The sequence below is a fragment of the Bufo bufo genome, chromosome 5 (assembly GCF_905171765.1).
Source record: "Bufo bufo chromosome 5, aBufBuf1.1, whole genome shotgun sequence".
Taxonomy (NCBI): domain Eukaryota; kingdom Metazoa; phylum Chordata; class Amphibia; order Anura; family Bufonidae; genus Bufo; species Bufo bufo.
The window spans coordinates 154,426,675-154,449,120 of record NC_053393.1 but is presented as its reverse complement, the minus strand read 5'-3'; positions in this window follow the sequence as shown (position 1 = coordinate 154,449,120).

Sequence of the window (22,446 nt, the reverse complement as noted above, 5' to 3'; positions counted from 1 at the left end):
AACTAGCTTCTCTGGTGGTAGGAGTCTTTCTTTGCAGCATGGAGCCAGAATAGAGCTTGTTGTTTTGCTCTCTGCTACCGTAGTATGCAAGCGCCATACAATGTAAGTAGGTTGGGCCGGGGCCGTCTCTCCTGGCCGGTCAGAACCGATTTTGCTAGCGAACGGGAGGCTTTGCCTCAGAATCTGCTACCTCAGGTTTGTTCGTTGGGCCTAAATACTTCTATTTTCTTTTCAACTTTGTTTGTTGGTAATAGGAGTTAGTTCCTATAAATCTTACAAGATTCACTTTGCTTCGTTCGTCTCGTATAAAAAGTTACTTCAGCCGGTTTGCTGTAAAGAAATAGTTACCCGGGCTGCACGTGACGTCATGTTTGGAGATCGGACGCAGCGTTTATTGTTTAGGCCTCTTGCTGTAGCTGTAGCTGTTCCTTGCCATGTGTCTCCCCCTCCCCCGCTACCACCATCTTTAGACTTCACGTATTTCACTGCTCCATGTACTTAAAAACCCTGCCGCACTTTCATGCTCTGCTGTTATCCTGAGCGGCATTTACACTTTCGGCTTTTATTTCATGTCTTATGCTGCATCCGCACGTCCTTACTGTCCTGCACTTTTCTACTCTTGGTTCGTATTCACTCAGATTGGTCTCACATTCAAGCTGCATTCACCTGTTGGCTGTTACATCTCATTCCGTCCCCAGCCGACAACCGGATCCGTATTACACGCCTGTTATCACATGTTGTATACTCGGCTCACAGCCATAGCTGCTACTGTTACTCCGTTTTCATGCTCTGGATGCACCACCCTGGTGTTCCCACCTTGCTCCACTCACAACCAGAGCTGCGTTTATACTAAATTTCATGCTTTGCTTATACCCAATGGTGTGTTCACACTTCTACTGCTACACCAGGTCGTATACCCCACTCACCAAAGCCGCTTTCCATGTCTGCTGTCACATCAAGTTAATATTCTGTTCACATCCAAAGCTGCGTCCGCATGTCTGCTTTCACATCTTGTCCTATACTCCTTTCACTACTAGAGCTGCGTCCACGTGTCTGGTTTCGCATCACGTCAATACTCTGCTCACTTTCAGGTTGCATTTATACGTCTGCTTTATACCATGCTTTTCATGCGCTACCCATACTCAGAGCTGCGCCCATACCATGTTTTTTAGGTACCACTCACATCCAAAGCTGCATTCACCCATTTATTGTTACATCATGTGTTGTACTCTGCTCCCACTCAAAGCTACATTCTCCTGTTCATTGCTACGTCATGGTTTTGCTCAATCTCACCGGGGCAGTCTGCACCCACCGCTCTGGTACCTCTCTCCCGACAAACATAACTGCGTTCTTTTCAGGCTTACGTTCCCTTCCTCGGTGGTCTGTTACATTCCATAGGCCTACTTTCTGTTTTAATCCTGGTTCATATTCACTCAGACTGGTCTCCTTTTACTTTTGGTTCGTATTCACTCAGATTGGTCTCCTGCCCCAGTTCACCAAACAGCTCCTCAGCAGAGGTCAGTGGGCCAGTAAGTTTCCTGCTATGTTTTCACAGCTGTTTATTTGTTTGTCACGATAAGAGACTTCTCTTAGCAACTTGCAATGCCTCAGGCTCTTGTTTTTTCTCCCATCTCTGTTTCAATTTCATGTTTACGTTTATGGTTCGCGGTGGTTAGTGTTTTATGTATGCACGTGCTTCGGATTACTAATGTCTATATTTTTAATGCCTGTTGGCAGTCATCTTCCTTAGGCCACCTTCTAGCCAATCCAATCATTCAAGTCGCTTCTATGCCATCAGGTCCGGCTTACGTTTTAATTACTTATCGTCACCGCAACGTCATCCCTCTGTCTTCGGGGGCCCTATGACTGATCCGGCCTCATGGCTCCGGGGGCCCCATGACCGCTTTTTTTGTTAGGGGTACGACATGGTTGTAGGCTGGTTTGTGTTCCAGGTTTTCTTTTGGAGGGGGTCATGGTTATGCGAGTCCCCAAGGCATTCTGGTGCTGCATAAGTGGTTTATAAAAAAAAAAAATAATAATAATAATAATAATAATCATAAGAGGCTCGCACGAGTGGCTCTTTGCTTATAGGACCTCACGACTGGCATAGTCATTTGTAGTTTGCACGGTCATCTGATACTTGTTCCGCCATAAGAGGCTCTCACGCATGGCTCCCGCCATAAGAGGCTCTCACGCATGGCTCCCGCCATAAGGGTCTCTCACGCATGGCTCCCGCCATAAGGGTCTCTCACGCATGGCTCCCGCCATAAGGGTCTCTCACGCATGGCTCCCGCCATAAGGGTCTCTCACGCATGGCTCCCGCCATAAGGGTCTCTCACGCATGGCTCCCGCCATAAGGGTCTCTCACGCATGGCTCCCGCCATAAGGGTCTCTCACGCATGGCTCCCGCCATAAGGGTCTCTCACGCATGGCTCCCGCCATAAGGGTCTCTCACGCATGGCTCCCGCCATAAGGCTCCCGCCATAAGGGTCTCTCACGCATGGCTCTTGGCTTAGAGGATTTCACAATTGTCATCAACATTGGTAGGTCATACGGCCATCTGATACTATTTTCCATGGCACACCTTTCAGAAGTTTTCTTTTGTTCATTTATATTTTACAGATTAGTACTTGCGGTTCATTTCAGCCTCATTTCATTAAGAAGCTTTACCCCATGTCTTTGTCTTTCTAGGTTATCGAGTCCCGGTTGATTACTAAACCCATTGGGTTAAGCCCCAATCTTTTCCCCAGCCGGCTGCCCGGCCCCATGGGCCCCTGGTGGTTGCTTCGGCCCCATGGCTTCAGGGGTCCGACCAATGGTTGTCTGTCCACCTGTGCAGCTATGCTTTTGAATGACTCCTATCTTTACCTGCTTGCCAGCTTATGTTATTCAGGTTTAATTTTAGTTTATGCCCGTTATCTCCATTTTCTGTCACGTTTCCCTTCGTCTTTTCAGGTCATGCAGTTGAACTCATATTGGGGTCACCTTCCACGTCGGTCAGGTCTTGTTCCTAACGATATTTTGCCTTGCATGTTATTCAGGCCACGTCGTTTATCTTAGGTATCGCCTGCCACATCGGTCAGGCTCATGGTTTAATTTCACCTGCACCTTATTCAGGTCAGTTTTTATAGTCATAATTATAAAAAAATAATAATAATAACTCGGCCCCATGGCTTCGGTGGCCCGATGACCGCTTCGGCCCCATGGCTTCGGGGGCCCGATGACCGCTTCGGCCCCATGGCTTCGGGGGCCCGATGACCGCTTCGGCCCCATGGCTTCGGGGGCCCGATGACCGCTTCGGCCCCATGGCTTCGGGGGCCCGATGACCGATTCGGCCCCATGGCTTCGGGGGCCCGATGACCGCTTCGGCCCCATGGCTTCGGGGGCCCGATGACTGTTTTCAGTCCTGCTGGGCTGATTGCCTGGTTGGTTGTCCATCTGTGCATCTGGGCTGATTAGGCCCCTATGTATCGCATACATACCTGCTTCCCTAATTTCCTAATAATCCATGTTGATTGCTCACTTTATGTTTTGACCGCAAACTGGTCCGGTTCTCCCTACAGCATCATTGTCATGTCTTGCGCAGATATTTCATCTTTCTTTAATTGTTCATGCTTTCGTTCAGGTCCTGCCAGAGGAAGGACAAGTAGGGCAATTCCCTCTAACATTTCAGTCTCTGATTGTAGTCGATCATATCTTGTCAACCAGGTCCCTGCGCAAGTCTTTGCCTTTTTACCACAACCAGGAATTCATTTTCGCCTGTAACTTCATTGCATTGCATTCCCTCACTCATGGGAGGGCATAGACAGAATCTTGTATATTATGGCTTCGTAGCTTCTTGCCGCACTAACCTCAGACTCCCTACAACCACGTTGAATGGGATTTTGGACAAAGTCCAGCATTTCCTCACGGTAGAAGATTCAGATAGTAGGTCGGTCTTCATGTCTCAAGCGTTAAAACAATTCTCAGGGGCTCACAGAACAACGCGCGGACCACGGCTAGCAGTTAGCTGTTGTCTGGGGAACTATTCAAGGACTCTCTTCCTATCCACATGGTTCTTTTTGGCCCTCATTCCTGCATAGTCTAGGCAGTTAGGTTGCGGTCCCACGATCTGAGGCTAGGGCATTGCCAGTACTCTCACTAGAACCAAACTTTACTAGTTTCAGTTGGTTTTTATGATCCATTTCACAACGTATTCCCGGTCCTCCATTCCGCTTTGGAGCAGTATCCGCAATATTGAGCGTCATGTCTCTGGCCTTGTCATCCACAAGATGGGTTGTAGGTCTCCTACTGGTCTTGCCTCATATACCCCGAATTTTCGCTCGAGATCCCTGACGCCTTGCAGTTGGCTTGGGGATTAGTTTGCACATGCCATTCAAATTCCTTTTCTACCCTACTTGGCTTGGTTTTTGCCCACTTATAGGCCTACCCACGATCATGGCTTAGGGCACACAACAAGCCATTTAGTCAGGTCAGCTAAGACACGCCTAGCTGGGTCAGGTTGTTCCCGTTGTTTCTCTCCCTCGGGTTCTTCGGATACCTCTTGGCCGTAGCCATGACCACAAGTTAGTAAGGCTGATTAGTCAGCCTGCATTTGTGGGAGGGGCGGAGGCCCTTCATATAAGAGCCACACCCTCACTTCCAGGCGTGTGTTTTCAGGTGCCCCACCCTCCCTCCCTTATCTTCTCATTTCCACAGGGTATGCCCACCTATAGGCCTACCCACGATCATGGCTTAGGGCACACAACAAGCCATTTAGTCAGGTCAGCTAAGACACGCCTAGCTGGGTCAGGTTGTTCCCGTTGTTTCTCTCCCTCGGGTTCTTCGGATACCTCTTGGCCGTAGCCATGACCACAAGGGGCTTAACGACAAAATTCCCAAAAGGTGTTTGATCCATGAATCAGCCAATAAATTTCCTGGTTCAATTAGAATTGGTATTTAAACAGTCCTTCTCATCATGCTGTTCATATTTTGACATCATGTGACCAAGACGACACCAAACAATTGATCAACAGTACCTCGCCATTGTGAGGCTTCACAGAGGATGTTCTCAGATGGAAGTGGCCACTGAGCTTAGAGTGTCATCAGCAGGTTGCAACAGAGATACAGAGAGACAAGAAGAGTCACAGAAGTGGACATTCTTTGGCCACATCCCACACTGATAACCGCTTCATTGTGAACAATGCCCTGCGGAACCAGATGATGAATGCCACACAACTCCAGGCACATTTAAGAGAGTTGAGAGGCACCCAAGTGTCATGTCAGACTTTTTTAAACAGTTTACATCAGTGTGGTCTGCATGCTAGATGACCTGTAAGGGTACCTGACCACACCACCAGATACAGGCGTCATCATCTTGCATGGGCCAGGGAGCATCTACGCTGAATGAGGGACCAGTGGGCCTCAGTACTGTTCACAGATGAAAGTCGATTCACCCTGAGCAGAAATGATGGCCGACAAATATGTTGGAGATGTCAAGAAGAGCGCTATGCATCAGCCACTGAGTGTTTGGTGGTGTTACAGTGTGGGCAGGTGTGTCTAGATAATACAGAACTGCCCTACACTTTGTGAATGGTCCCATAGTACTTGAATAACATCATTTATCCAGTCATTGCGCCTCTGCATGAACAACACAGGCCAAATTTCATCTTCATGGATGACAATGCACCAGCGCATCATTAGGAAACGGCTGCTGGAGACTGGGGTACCTCAAATGGAGTGGCTTGCACTTTCTCCAGACCTAAATCCTATTGAAAACCTATGGGATCAGCTGAGTCGCCATATAGAGGCTCGTAACTCTGTACCCCAGAACCTCAATGACCTGAGGGACGCCCTTCAAGAAGAGTAGGTTGTCATGCCTCAGCAGACAATAATTAAACTAGCGAACAGCATGAGACATCGTTGTCAAGCTGTAATTGATGCCCAAAGCCACATGACAAGTTATTGAGACATTGACATTTTTGTGGGGGTATACCCACCACTGTTGTTGGCTTTTGTTTCAATAAATTGTTTGAGATAAGGAAATCACCATTGCAGGCTTCTACTTAAATGCCCTACTTTCATGATATATCACTGTAGTGTAAACTTTTTTACGTTTTCAATAAATTTCACCCGAAAGTCAAAAATCCCTAACTTTGTTAGCAGTGCATATATTCATAGCACACTGAAGAAAAAGTCATGTTCATGAGCCCTTGCCTTGTAGCTCTAGCTACACAGCTCTGTCCATTATGTAATGAACAGAGCTGGTTATTGCAGTGCTGATCCCATTCACTTCAGTGGGAGCATGAGAGGGCCGATATCGTGTTGCTCCCATTCACTTCAGTGGGGGGGCTGATATTGTTCCCCTACCGAAACAGCATGCCAAACAAGCCTAACGCCAGTGTGAAAGAAGCCTATGCCACCAGGGCAGGGCCGTCTTTAATATTGATTGGACCCTGGGCAAGGATTTCCTTGGGCCCCCTGGATCCCACCTTCCCACACCCTAGCATGCAGTCACACCCTCCACATGCAGTCTCATGATTGGTCCACACCCCTGCCTTGCAGCCTCACAGGAGTACAGGACCAGTATCTGCACACGTATGTATGGCATAATTGGGATGCACATCACACATGACATGACACGGGTGACACATTATTATTGCCACATGTGTCACATGCCACTACCGACTTTACAGCCGTTCAGAGTTCAGACAGTTCAGAGTTCCACTTCCTTCAGAAAAGCGAGCCTGCCGTGCACTCCAGCGACTTACAGATAGAGGCAGTGGCGTTGCTATGGCTGGTGTCACTCTTTGCTCAGGGGGGGGCCTCATGGTGTGGACTTGTCATTTTTTTCTAAGGAATATAGTTTAACCGTTTATGTTCAAAAGAGAAAAAAAGAGGTCACTAAGTCAGCTCCAATCAAATATCTGCATAGACCCAGAGTCTTGGTCTATGTGCAGATATCTGATTGGAGCTGAATTCTTATTTTCTCTTTTGCACATAAATGGTTAAACTATTCCTTAGTGAAAATGACCAGTCCAGTCCACACCATGAGGGCCCCCCTGAGCAAAGATTAGTAAATGTGGCAGGTGGTGGTGGCCCCAGGCCACAGTTCAGCAGACAGAGAGAACTCCTTTGTCTCTCTTCTCTCTAATAATCCACCAGTAATTTAAATAACCCCATTAGTGGGGGATTATTATAGAGATGGGAGACAAAGGGTTTGGGTTCTCTCTGTCTGCTGAACTGTGGCCTGGGGCCGGCCAGCCACATTTACTAATCTTTGCTCAGGGGGGCCCTCATAAATATAGACCCACATGGTGTGGACTGGTCATTTTTTCTAAGGAATATAGTTTAACCGTTTATGTGCAAAAGAGAAAAAAAGAGGTCACTAAGTCAGCTCCAATCAGATATCTGCATAGACCCAGAGTCTTGGTCTATGTGCAGATATCTGATTGGAGCTGACTTCTTATCTTCTCTTTTGCACATAAATGGTTAAACAATTCCTTAGTGAAAATGACCAGTCCAGTCCACACCATGAGGGCCCCCCTGAGCAAAGATTAGTAAATGTGGCAAGTGATGGCCCCAGGCCACAGTTCAGCAGCAGAGTCAGACAGAGAGAAGAACCCAACCCCTGCCCTTGTCGCCTGGGGCTCTCTATAATAATACCCCACAAATTTATGAATGGTCGGATCTGGTGACCTGAGTCCTGACCGGTTTCTTCAAATATAAAATAAAGTCAATATATATATATATATATATAATGCCTATGCGCAGCGTGCCACTGCTTTTTGCTTACCTCCTCCTCAGTCTTGTCCTCCCCTCCTGGCGCGGCAGTGGCAGGTCGACTCTGGCTGGCTGCCTGACTGTCTGTACTATTAGGTAGGTCAGGTCAGCAGGTCAGTGAGACTGGTCTGGACTTCTTGTCTGGTAAGTGGTCACAACTCACATCACGTGAGGCTGTGTGTGACTCACTCACCACCGCCAGCCAATCCCTTTAGCCTCTGGACCGGAGGCGGGGACTTAGTCCCTGCTGGTGCCTGCTCCGCCGTGGCGCTTCACCAGGCTGCGGTGATGACTCACACAAGACACTCACACCCCCTTTTACCACGTGAGTGACGGGGGCGGGGGGCCGAAGTGCTTCGCCTTCGGCGCTGTAAGTTCAAGTTGTCTAGACATCTGTGGTGATGAGTAGACTGTCTGTGCTGCGCTGAAGCGCTTCTGCATATTAGATTATAGATAGAGACTGAGTCAGAGTCGCGAGTTGGGCCAGCCGCCAGGGCCCCCATGAGCAACTGGGCCCGGGGCAGCTGCCCCTTTTGCCCTGCGGCAAAGACGGCCCTGCACCAGGGAGAAAATGATTATCAGGTAATTGGCACACATTTACTGAGGGGAGCCTGGAAGGTCCCTTTAATAATAAAACAGTACGCAGTAAGATCCATAGCTTCCCCAAGTGGTGACTGCAGGCAGCCAGAACATTCTCATCTACGGCTGTGTGAAGGGAAACAGCACTTGGAGCTTTGTTTTAAAACAGAGCTTAACGTGAAGCAGTATATTTCAACTGCTTGTAAAAAAAAATCCAGTGTCTACATTTGATGCACTATTGACCATTGAATTTTTCTACATATGTTTTTTAAACGCAATTTCCTACAAGATTTAATGTTATTTATTGCATACTGCAATAAATTTGAGTAAAAATGTACCCAAATATTTGTAACCAATTTTGGGAGAAGAAAGAGGGTGGGAAGGGCATAAAAGTGGTCTGGTTTTGTTTGTAAAATTGTTTTCAGTAAGGCCCCTTGTCCGGATTAGGTCCGGATGCGTTGCGGATGCTCAGTGAAAACTGCGCGATTTCGCAAACAAGGTCAGTCAGTTTTTCTCGCAATCACGTTCAGTTTTTTTCGCGTGGGTGCAATGCGATTTAATGCGTTTAGCACACGTGTGAAAAAAAAACTGAATGTTTACAAACAACATCTCTTAGCAACCATCCGTGAAAAACGCATTGCATCCACACTTGCTTGCGGATGCAATTTTCACGCAGCTCCATTCACTTCTATGGAGCAAGCATTGCGTGAAAATAGAATATAGAACATGCTGTGCTTTTGACGCAATGCAAAAGTGATGCGTGAAAAACATCGCTCATGTACACAGTCCTATTTAAATAAATGGGTCCGGATTCCGTGCGGGCGCAGTGCGTTCACATCATGCATTGCACCCGTGCGGAATACTCGCTCATGTGAAAGAGCTCAACACTTAAAAGGTAATCTGTCAGCAGTTGTGATCATGCTAAACTGTTGACAGCACTAGGCAGGGGCTGGAAAGGGTGGCACAACCATACCTTCATTGAGCTTTTATCAACAGGAGGAGTGAGAATATGAACTTTTATTATGCCAGGTTCTGCTCCTGCAAGTGCATTGAGCTTCACTCTGCTTTCTACATTCAAATACTTTACAGCCCTTCCGCTCTGCTCTAACTGCCAGATGTAATGGTCCCCTGGTTGGATGCTTTAGCTGTCAGAGCAGAAAGAAGTGGCTGTGAAGCACTTCACATTGAATCTCTGACTTCAGTCCACTTACAGGAGCAGAAAATCAGCAGAATAAGAGTTCATATTTACACTAATCTTGTTAATAAAAGCATCACAAAAGTATTGCTCTCCCCAGCCCCTATCTAGTGCCCCTACCAGAAACAAAGTTGTAGACCTGCACCAGGCTGGGAAGACTGAATCTGCAATAGGCAAGCAGCTTGGCGTGAAGAAATAAACTGTGGGAGCAATTATTAGAAAATGGAAGACATACAAGACCACTGATAATCTCCCTCGATCTGGGGCTCCACGCAAGATCTCACCCTGTGAGGTCAAAATAATCACAAGAACGGTGAGCAAAAATCCCAGAACCACATGGGGGGACCTAGTGAATGACCTGCAGAGAGCTGGGACCAAAGTAACAAAATCTACCATCAGACTACGCCACCAGGGACTCAAATCCTGCAGTGCCAGACATGTCCCCCTGCTTAACCCCTTAAGGACACAGCCATATTTCACCTTAAGGACTAGGCCATTTTTTGCAAATCTGACCAGTGTCACTTGTGTGTGAATAACTTTAAAACGCTTTTACTTATCCAGGCCATTCTGAGATTGTTTTTTCGTCACATATTGTACTTCATGGCACTGGTAAAATGGAGTCAAAAAAATTCATTTTTATTTATAAAAAATACCAAATTTACCAAAAATTTTAAAAAATTAGCAAATTTCCAAGTTTCAATTTCTCTACTTCTATAATACTTAGTAATACCTCCAAAAATAGTTATTACTTTACATTCCCCATATGTCTACTTCATGTTTGGATCATTTTGGGAATGACATTAAATTTTTTGGGGACATTACAAGGCTTAGAAGTTTAGAAGCAAAACTTGAAGTTTTTCAGAAATTTTCAAAAACCCACTTTTTAAGGACCAGTTCAGGTCTGAAGTCACTTTGTGAGGCTTACATAATAGAAACCTCCCAAAAATTACCCCATTCTAGAAACTATACCCCTCAAGGTATTCAAAACTGATTTTTACAAACATCGTTAACCCTTTAGGTGTTCCACAAGAGTTATTGGCAAATGGAGATAAAATTTCAGATTTTTTGCCAAATTTTCAATTTTAATCCATTTTTTCCAGTAACAAAGCAAGGGTTAACAGACAAACAAAACTCAATATTAATTGACCTGATTCTGTAGTGTGCAGAAACACCCCATATGTGGTCGTAAACTACTGTACGGGCACACGGTAGGGCGTAGAGGGAAAGGTGCGCCGTGTGGTTTTTGGAAGGCAGATTTTGCTGGACTGTTTATTTACATCATGTCCCATTTGAAGCCCCCTGATGCACCCCTAGAGTAGAAACTCCATAAAAGTGACCACATCTAAGAAACGAAACTCCTGAATGTATTCAAAATTGATTTTACAAACTTTGTTAACCCTTTAGGTGTTCCACAAGAGCTATTGGCAAATGGAGATGAAATTTAAGAATTAAAATTTTCTGGGCAAATTTTCTATTTTAATCCATTTTTTCCAGAAACAAAGCAAGGGTTAACAGCCAAACAAAACTTAATATTAGTAGTATAGTGGGACATGTCTCGTGACAGATGCCCCGCCCCTTTTTCACACCATAACCCCTCCCAGAAATGCCCTAATCCCACCCAGATCCGCCCATTTCTTTCCCCTCGCCGTCCCACACCACGCCTAAATGCCTCCCACTTTGATATGATTTTCATATCATTTTATATGGCTTAATATAAATTTTATATCAAATGATAAGCTTTTCATATCACTTTATAAGTCCTTATCAAATGATAAGCTTTTATTAACACAACATTTATATCCCATTTATAAAATTTTGGTACAGTTTTATACAACTTTTTTTTATCATTTTGTGATTTGATATCACTTTGATATGACTTATACATTGGCATGCCCGGGCATGTCCAAAAGACGTATACCACACGGCTGGACATCTTTTAATTATAATAGAAACAATAAAAAATCAACAATGCCAAAATTTAAATCGTTTTAAAAAGTTTATTAATTTAATTATGATGCTATACCGTGTAAAATAAAAGCGCGCTTATAACTGCAGCCTTTCCTTATACAGCTTACAGTGTATGTATGTCTATAAAAAGTAGGTTTAATTTACCTCCATTGTGAGAGCATTAGTGTAATTTAACTCCCACCACACTGGACAACTGAGTCAACACACTGAATTTGAATTAAAAACCTGAAATGCCACATTCCTGCTATACTACTTGGTAGTTCATTTTAACTCAAGAAGTGCAGCTGTCATGAGTACATCCTGTCAACTATACAACCATTTCTCATGCACTGTACATCCTGCAGGAAGCATAACGACACCTCAATACATTTTCCAACAGGATCACAAGCGTACATTAGATTGAAACTTGAAGTGGGTTATGATCATAGCACAGGACGACAGCTGTTACCTGAAACTCATGGTCCATACATTCTAACATCAAACTTTTCTTTTCTTACAAGACCCCACAAATGAGTTTCAGGTCGCAGCTCTGACAATCCGAGATGTGTTAATTTTCTCGAGATCTGTCTATAGCAGAGTTAACACAAAACTATTGGTATTGCTGCAACAGCTACGGCAAACACTACGCAGAATCTATCCATATTTTTATAGCATCTCTTTTCAGGAAACAAAATGATTATAATTAGCTGTATCACCACCAACACCTATTGCATATGCTAATGGTAAGAAAAATGGCTTAATATAAATTTTATATCAAACGATAAGCTTAACATATCACTTTATAAGTCCTTATCAAATGATAAGCTTTTATTAACATTTTATATCCCATTTATAACATTTTGATAAGGTTTTATACCACTTTTATGTCATTTTGTGATTTAATATCACTTTGATATCATTTTGATATGACTTTTATATATTGGCATGCCCGGGTATGTCCAAAAGACTTATACTACACGGCCGGGCGTCTTTTAATTATAATAGCAATGATAAAAAATCATGGATGACAAAATTTAAGTCATTTTAACCACTTACCGCTACGCTAACGCCGAAAGGCGTCATTGCTGCGGCGCTCCCAGGCTACACTAACGCCGATTGGCGTCATCTTGCGTGAGCCGAGATTTCCTGTGAACGCGCGCACACAGGCGCGCGCGTTCACAGGATCGGAAGGTAAGCGAGTGGATCTTCAGCCTGCCAGCGGCGATCGTTCGCTGGCAGGCTGTAGATGCGATTTTCTTAACCCCTAACAGGTATATTAGACGCTGTTTTGATAACAGCGTCTAATATACCTGCTACCTGGTCCTCTGGTGGTCCCTTTTGCTTGGATCGACCACCAGAGGACACAGGCAGCTCAGTAATAAGTAGCACCAAACACCACTACACTACACCCCCCCTGTCACTTATTAACCCCTGATCACCCCATATAGACACTCTGATCACCCCCCTGTCATTGATCACCCCCTTGTAAGGCTCCATTCAGACGTCCGTATGATTTTTACGGATCCACTGATACATGGATCGGATCCGCAAAACACATACGGACGTCTGAATGGAGCCTTACAGGGGGGTGATCAATGACGGGGGTGATCACCCCATATAGACTCCCTGATCACCCCCCTGTCATTGATCACCCCCCTGTCATTGATCACCCCCCTGTAAGGCTCCATTCAGACATCCGTATGATTTTTACGGATCCACTGATACATGGATCGGATCCGCAAAACACATACGGACATCTGAATGGAGCCTTACAGGGGGGTGATCTATGACGGGGGTGATCACCCCATATAGACGCCCTGATCACCCCCCTGTCATTGATCACCCCCATGTAAGGCTCCATTTAGACGTCCGTATGATTTTTACGGATCCACTGATACATGGATCGGATCCGCAAAACACATACGGACATCTGAATGGAGCCTTACAGGGGGGTGATCAATGACAGGGGGGTGATCACCCCATATAGACTCCCTGATCACCCCCCTGTCATTGATCACCCCCCTGTCATTGATCACCCCCCTGTAAGGCTCCATTCAGATGTCCGTATGTGTTTTGCGGATCCGATCCATGTATCCGTGGATCCGTAAAAAACATACGGACGTCTGAATGGAGCCTTACAGGGGGGTGATCAATGACAGGGGGGTGATCACCCCATATAGACTCCCTGATCACCCCCCTGTCATTGATCACCCCCCTGTCATTGATCACCCCCCTGTAAGGCTCCATTCAGATGTCCATATGTGTTTTGCGGATCCGATCCATGTATCCGTGAATCCGTAAAAAACATACGGACGTCTGAATGGAGCCTTACAGGGGGGTGATCAATGACAGGGGGGTGATCAGGGAGTATATATGGGGTGATCACCCCCCTGTCATTGATCACCCCCCTGTAAGGCTCCATTCAGACGTCCGTATGATTTTTACGGATCCACTGATACATGGATCGGATCCGCAAAACACATACGGACATCTGAATGGAGCCTTACAGGGGGGTGATCAATGACAGGGGGGTAATCACCCCATATAGACTCCCTGATCACCCCCCTGTCATTGATCACCCCCCCTGTCAGGCTCCATTCAGATGTCCGTATGTGTTTTGCGGATCCAATCCATGTATCCGTGGATCCGTAAAAAACAAACGGACGTCTGAATGGAGCCTTACAGGGGGGTGATCAATGACAGGGGGGTGATCACCCCATATAGACTCCCTGATCACCCTACTGTCATTGATCACCCCCCTGTAAGGCTCCATTCAGAAATATTTTGGGCCCAAGTTAGCGGAAATTTTTTATAAAATTTTTTTCTTACAAAGTCTCATATTCCACTAACTTGTGTCAAAAAATTAAAATCTCACATGAACTCACCATACCCCTCATGGAATCCAAATACGTAAATTTTTTTAGACATTTATATTCCAGACTTCTTCTCACGCTTTAGGGCCCCGAAAATGCCAGGGCAGTATAAATACCCCACATGTGACCCCATTTCAGAAAGTAGACGCCCCAAGGTATTCGCTGAGGGGCATATTGAGTCCATGAAAGATTGAAATTTTTGTCCCAAGTTAGCGGAAAGGAAGACTTTGTGAGAAAAAATAAAATAAAAATTTCCGCTAACTTGTGGCAAAAAAAAAAAATTTCTATGAACTCGCCATGCCCCTCATTGAATACCTTGGGGTGTCTTCTTTCCAGAAGAAGTCTGGAATCCAAATGTCTAAAAATGCCCTCCTAAAAGGAATGTGGGCCCCTTTGCGCATCTAGGCTGTAAAAAAGTGTCACACATCTGGTATCGCCGTACTCAGGAGAAGTTGGGGAATGTGTTTTGGGGTGTCATTTTACATATACCTATGTTGGGTGAGATAAATATCTTGGTCAAATGCCAACTTCGTATAAAAAAATGGGAAAAGTTGTCTTTTGCCGAGATATTTATCTCACCCAGCATGAGTATATGTAAAAAGACACCCCAAAACACATTGCCCAACTTCTCCTGAGTACGACAATACCACATGTGTGATACTTTTTTGCAGCCTAGGTGGGCAAAGGGGCCCACATTCCAAAGAGCACCTTTCGGATTTCACCGGCCATTTTTTACAGATTTTGATTTCAAACTACTTTGCACGCATTTGGGGCCCTAAAATGCCAGGGCAGTATAACTAGCCCACAAGTGACCCCATTTTGGAAAGAAGACACCCCAAGGTATTTCGTGATGGGCATAGTGAGTTCATGGAAGTTTTTATTTTTTGTCACAAGTTAGTGGATTATGAGACTTTGTAAGAGAAAAAAAAATAATAAATCATCATTTTCCGCTAACTTGTGACAAAAAATAAAAAGTTCTATGAACTCACTATGCCCATCAGCAAATACCTTAGGGTGTCTACTTTCCGAAATGGGGTTATTTGTGGGGTTTTTCTACTGTCTGGCCATTGTAGAACCTCAGGAAACATGACAGGTGCTCAGAAAGTCAGAGCTGCTTCAAAAAGCGGAAATTCACATTTTTGTAATATAGTTTGTAAACGCTATAACTTTTACCCAAACATTTTTTTTTTATCAAAGACATGTAGAACAATAAATTTAGAGAGAAATTTATATATGGATGTCGTTTTTTTTGCAAAATTTTACAACTGAAAGTGAAAAAAGTCATTTTTTTGCAAAAAAATCGGTATATTTCGATTAATAACAAAAAAAGTAAAAATGTCAGCAGCAATGAAATACCACCAAATGAAAGCTCTATTAGTGAGAAGAAAAGGAGGTAAAATTCATTTGGGTGGTAAGTTGCATGACCAAGCAATAAACCGCTAAAGTTGTGGAGTGCCGATTTGTAAAAAAGGGCCTGGTCTTTAGGGGGGTATAAACCTGTGGTTCTTAAGTGGTTAAAAAGTTTTATTAATTTTTATTTATTTACAACACGTCAACTTACATTTTTAACAACCACTTAGGGACCGACAAGTTTGTGTGTAATTACAACAGCGTATACATAATTGTTTCATGCGCTTCGCAACAAAGGAGCGCACAACACGATCATTTTTTCGTAAACATTTTTAATACACTTTTAAAAGGTATTCCTTTAGCTATACAATGTAAGATATAGATACAGTAATGGCCGCAGACCGAACTAGCGACGTCCTGGATTTGTCTGTTTTGATACCTTATAGTCTTAGAATTTTTGTATAAAAAAAAATTCAGCAGGAAATAGCTCACGCGACGGCGATAATCCATAACTATCAAAAAATATAGATACGTCGTCAGACTGTAATATAATTAAAATCTAGTGTCTTCCCCACTTATACAAATTGTCCGTATTTACAATGTAGGCCGCCGGGCGGTCGGTGAAAGTCGGTTTTAATAACACAGGTAATTTTATAATTATTCATTTTTATTGAAAATCATATAAAACTTCCCTTCTATTATTTATTTCAATAATGTTTTCATGAACTGAATACCCAATCATGTTAATAGTGTTTACAACCGGCTCAGCAAATCTAATTTCAGCTTTGAGATTTCCGCTTTTTACTAGCGAGAAATGACCGCCGGGTTCTTGATCCGGCGATAAATCAAAAGCGAACAATGTGTAGCCGTTCAAAAATTCGGACCGGTCCACGGATAAAGCGTTGTCAGCCTTATGCTTTCCCAAAATATGCACGAGCAACATATATTCTCGAACCGCTGATTCGTCTTGGAAATTAGGTTGAAACGGTTTTGCGGGTATCTGTTGCCCCGTCCAAACATAAGGCCGCATAATTCACATTATAGTGGTTGAAGCACAAAGGATTTCTTTGGTATTGACCTGAAAATGACTCGTTGTCCACAAACGTTAGTATTACTGTTCTCGGTATGTTCCCCACAAAAAGATTCTCGTGGTAAGATATGCAAACAAATTTTCGTACTTCTCTGAATAAGGGCTCTATGCCACCATAAGAGCCGATAGTTTTCGGCGTGTAGTACTGTTTTCTCAATATCTCGGCAATACCCGTCATTTTAGCAACGTTTTTAAGCAGCGTCTATCAAACAATGCAACCCAACTGTTTATGCAATTTTAACTAATCAAGATAGTGGATTTATTGTAAAAAGTAAAAAGCGGACTACATTTTATTTAAAAACAGTTTATGCAAAACTAAGAAAAACATTACAAGACGTTGCATACAAACACATTTTATATACATTCAAAGTAAAAAAAATTATGTAAAACAAATAAAAACATTATAATGCGTTACATACAAATACATTTTATATACACTGCTCAAAAAAATAAAGGGAACACTTAAACAACACACTGTAACTCCAAGTCAATCACACTTCTGTGAAATCAAACTGTCCACTTAGGAAGCAACACTGAGTGACAATCAATTTCACATGCTGTTGTGCAAATGGGATAGACAACAGGTGGAAATTATAGGCAATTAGCAAGACACCCCCAATAAAGGAGTGGTTCTGCAGGTGGTAACCACAGACCACTTCTCAGTTCCTATGCTTCCTGGCTGATGTTTTGGTCACTTTTGAATGCTGGCGGTGCTTTCACTCTAGTGGTAGCATGAGACGGAGTCTACAACCCCCACAAGTGGCTCAGGTAGTGCAGCTTATCCAGGATGGCACATCAATGCGAGCTGTGGCAAGAAGGTTTGCTGTGTCTGTCAGCGTAGTGTCCAGAGCATGGAGGCCCTACCAGGAGACAGGCCAGTACATCAGGAGACGTGGAGGAGGCCGTAGGAGGGCAACAACCCATCAGCAGGACAGCTACCTCCGCCTTTGTGTAAGGGGGAACAGGAGGAGCACTGCCAGAGCCCTGCAAAATGACCTCCAGCAGGCCACAAATGTGCATGTGTCTGCTCAAACGGTCAGAAACAGACTCCATGAGGGTGATATGAGAGCCCGACGTCCACATGTGGGGGTTGTGCTTACAGCCCAACACCGTGCAGGACGTTTGGCATTTGCCAGAGAACACCAAGATTGGCAAATTGGCATTGATGCTATGGACTGGCCCGCCCGTTCCCCAGACCTGAATCCAATTGAGCACATCTGGGACATCATGTCTCGCTCTATCAACCAACGTCCCGTTGCACCACAGACTGTCCAGGTCTGGGAGGAGATCCCTCAGGAGACCGTCCGCCACCTCATCAGGAGCATGCACAGGCGTTGTAGGGAGGTCATACAGGCACGTGGAGGCCACACACACTACTGAGCCTCATTTTGACCTGTTTTAAGGACATTACATCAAAGTTGGATCAGCCTGTAGTGTCTTTTTCCACTTTAATTTTGAGTGTGACTCCAAATCCAGACCTCCATGGGTTAAAAAATTTGATTTCCATTTTTTTATTTTTGTGTGATTTTGTGGTCAGCACATTCAACAATGTAAAGAACAAAGTATTTCAGAAGAATATTTAATTAATTCAGATCTAGGATGTGTTATTTTTGTGTTCCCTTTATTTTTTTGAGCAGTGTAAATTCAAAAGTGTAGCATCTTCAAAAGCTTCTAAAAAGAAACGTGTTTTACCGGGGTACATTTGCCTTGCCAACGTAATAATCTGTAATTTATCACGAGGGTTCTTGAAAAGGACCATGTATTTAGTGTTTAAATTTATGGTTCGGCTTTTCTTACCCTGACAAAAAATACATTTTTGAACGAGATACATAATGCTCAAGTTTCTTTGGTGTACGTATTTGGTGAATGCGTTTTGCATTTCAAGATTTTCACAAGCCGCCTCATATTAAATCATCAATGACTGCCAAATTTACCTTGTCCGGCGGGAATAGATCAGCGTCTGTAAAATTTTGCGGTATTCCCTCGATAAACCTGATATTTGTAAACAAACGGGTTAGTTCATCATACAATTTCTGCCAACAAACGTAAAACCAAATGACGTTATCAGGTTTATGCGACATTAGCGTATCCGCTTGTATTAACAAACTTTTAACAAAAAAACTCTTTACAGAATTTGAGGGGCATGCTAAAATACATGAAAAAGGGTGTTGAAATTGAGCCGCCATGTTTAATAGCCGAAAGGTAGCGTTGTTAAGTCGTCAGTCAGACGTCTCTTTGTGTAGACGCACTTTTGCGTTTTACGTAACGGTCTTGTCTCTACGGTCAAACGTTTTCTGTTTCTGAAAATTCCATTTTGCTAGATACCTATTGTTTTCTATGTCTCTGGATCGGAGTTGCATGAGTAGTCCAGTACAAGGCCTTTTAAACTGTCAAAATTAACAAGTCGGTGTTAGCGACGTTGAGCGTTATACCCTTAACCTTAAATACAGTTTTACCGTTGTTGAGTTTGTATCCGTACGTCAACGTAAGAATCGTTTATCTAGAACGTGTATTTTATCAACAGCGTGACTTAGTGGATTTTAACAGTACCATGTGCACAGAACATTTTAGATTCGCTAACCTCGAAGCCATTCGTTCATTTGTCGACGCTCTTGATGCTATACACGCAGCTATACAATCTTTGTTAGATAGAGTTTTACAGGCCGCTGAGCCGGGTGATTATATCCAACTGCGCTTAGACGGTGGTGAGACGTTTGACTCTGTTTTTTCAAATAGATATTCTAGAGATGAATTTAGCGCCGAAACATTTTTCAACAATATCGCTAACACTTTACAGAGCAACGCGGAGTGCATGGCCGGTAATTCACTTAAACTAGCCGTCATCATTGTCAGGGACCGTCGCGGTGGTGCCCAAAGTCGTTTGGGCGGCGTAGCGTATAGCCGTATAATGGAACGCAAAAAACAACATTTATATGACTTTAACAATTACGATAATAACATTTGTCTGGCCGCTACTGTTTACGCTGATTTGGAGGGGGCGCTTTGAGCGATGCCGTGTTGTTAGCGAAAGCCCAACAACTGCATCACAATTTACAAATACCTGAAGGGCGTTTGGTATCTTTTAGCGAAATTGTTGAGTTTGAAAAATATTTAAACATAACAATTAAAGTTTTGCATTACAATAGGGGCCAGTGGCATTATTATCATACAGGCAATACCGCTAAAGAAAAGACGGTTTATATACTGCATCATGAAAATCATTATTACGGCATTAAAAATCTAAAAGATTTTATCGGAGCCAAATATTTATGCGTCCGGTGCTGCTCTGTATACAACAATAAACACCAACACGGCTGTATACAGTTTTGCAAAGCATGTCAGCGGACAGATTGTGTTGATCAGGACGATAATGTATGGTGCCCGATATGCCTGGTGCTTTGTCGTTCAGGGACGTGCTTTGAAACGCATAGAAACCTATCACTTAGTGATAACGCGTTTTGTAAGAAAAAAACTTTTTGCGTTTTTTGTTACAGATATATAGACTGGGGCGCTGAGCACAAGTGTAGCGGTCTAAAATGCAGCCTCTGCGGCGGGCTGGTTGCCAAATTTGACGACCACGTCTGTAACATGCAGCCTTACAACTCCAAACAAGTGACTGACAAGTACATCTTTTACGACTGAGTGCATGCAAGAAACAGGCATACATATACTGAATTACATTTACACGACTACATTATACAGCCCTAATTCCTGGCAATTTAGCGGTAAATCCGGTACGCGCGATTTTGTACACTTTTTTATCGACGGAAAGTTTTCCAGCTACATGTTCATAGCGCAGAATGGCAGTCGCTACGACACAGATTTTGTTATACAGGAGCTGGTCAACGAAAAATTTTTAATTGACATTATAAACCATGTGCGTTACCCTGACTGATTTAAAAATTAGATTCATAGATTCGTTGAATTTCATACCGATGAAGCTCAGTAAGATGCCCGAAGCTATGGGCTTTTCAGGCGTCAAGGGTCACTTCCCGCATTTTTTCAATACGGAAGAAAATCAAAATGACATAGTCATCGACCCGGATGCGCGGTATTACGGCGGCGATTACATGATGCGAGAAAAAATTATTCATGGCGTACAAAATCGCGCATACAGGATTTACCGCTAAATTGCCAGGAATTAGGGCCGTATAATGTAGTAGCGTAAATGTAATTGGGTATATGTATGCCTGTTCCTTGCATGCACTCAAAGGCGTTTCAAAGCACGTCCCTGAACGACAAAGCACCAGGCGTATCGGGCACCGTACATTATCGTCCTGATCAATACAATCCGTCCGCTGACACGCTTTCCAAAACTGTATACAGCCGTGTTGCTGTTTATTGTTGTATACAGAGCAGCACCAGACGCATAAATATTTGGCTCCGATAAAAGTTTTTAGATTTTTAATGCCGTAATAATTATTTTCATGATGCAGTATATAAACCGTCTTTTCTTTAGCGGTATTGCCTGTATGATAATAATGCCACTGGCCCCTATTGTGATACAAAACTTTAATTGTTATGTTTAAATATTTTTCAAACTCAACAATTTTGCTAAAAGATACCATACGCCCTTCGGGTATTTGTAAATTGCGAGGCAGTTGTTGGGCTTTCGCTAACAACACGGCATCGCTCAAAGCGCCTCCCTCCAAAATAGCGTAAACAGTAGCGGCCAGACAAACGTTATTATCGTAATTGTTAAAGTCGTATAAATGTTGTTTTTTGCATTCAATAATACGGCTATACGCTATGCCGCCCAAACGACTTTGGGCACCACCGCAACTGTCCCTGACAATGATGACGACTAGTTTAAATGAATTACCGGCTATGCACTCCGCGTTGCTCTGTAAAGCGTTAGCAATATTGTTCAAAAATGTTTCGGCGCTAAATTCATCTCTAGAATATCTATTTGAAAAAACAGAGTCAAACTTCTCACCACCGTCTAAGCGCAGTTGGATATAATCACCCGACTCAGCAGCCTGTAAAACTCTATCTAACAAAGATTGTATAGCATCAAGAGAGTCGACAAATGAACGAATGGCTTTGAGGTTAGCAAATTTAAAATGTTCTGTGTACATGGTACTGTTAAAATTCACTAAGTCGTGCTGTTGATCGAATACACGTTCTAGATAAACGGTTCTAACGTTGACGTACGGATACAAACTCAACGGTAAAACTTTTACAGACGCTGATCTATTCCCGGCGGACAAGGTAAATTTGGCAGTCGTTGATGATTTAAAGAGGACCTTTCACCAGAATAAAACATCTAAACTAACTATACAGACATGTAGAGCGGCGCCCAGGGATCCCCCTGCACTTACTGTTATACCTGGGCGCTGCTCCGTTCTCCCGGTATAGCCTCCGGTATCTTCATAGTTAGGCTCCACCCAGGGGAACCTGACGGCGTCTCATTCTCCCATGCTGTAGCGCTGGCCAATCGCAGCGCTCAGCTCATAGCCTGAGAGGAAAAAAAAAACTCTCAAGCTATGAGCTGAGCGCTGCGATTGGCCAGCGCTACAGCATAGGAGAAAGAGACGCCATCAGGTTCCCCTGGGTGGAGCCTAACTATGAAGATACCGGAGGCTATAAAGGGAGAATTGAGCGGCACCCAGGTATAACAGTAAGTGCAGGGGGATCCCTGGGCGCCGCTC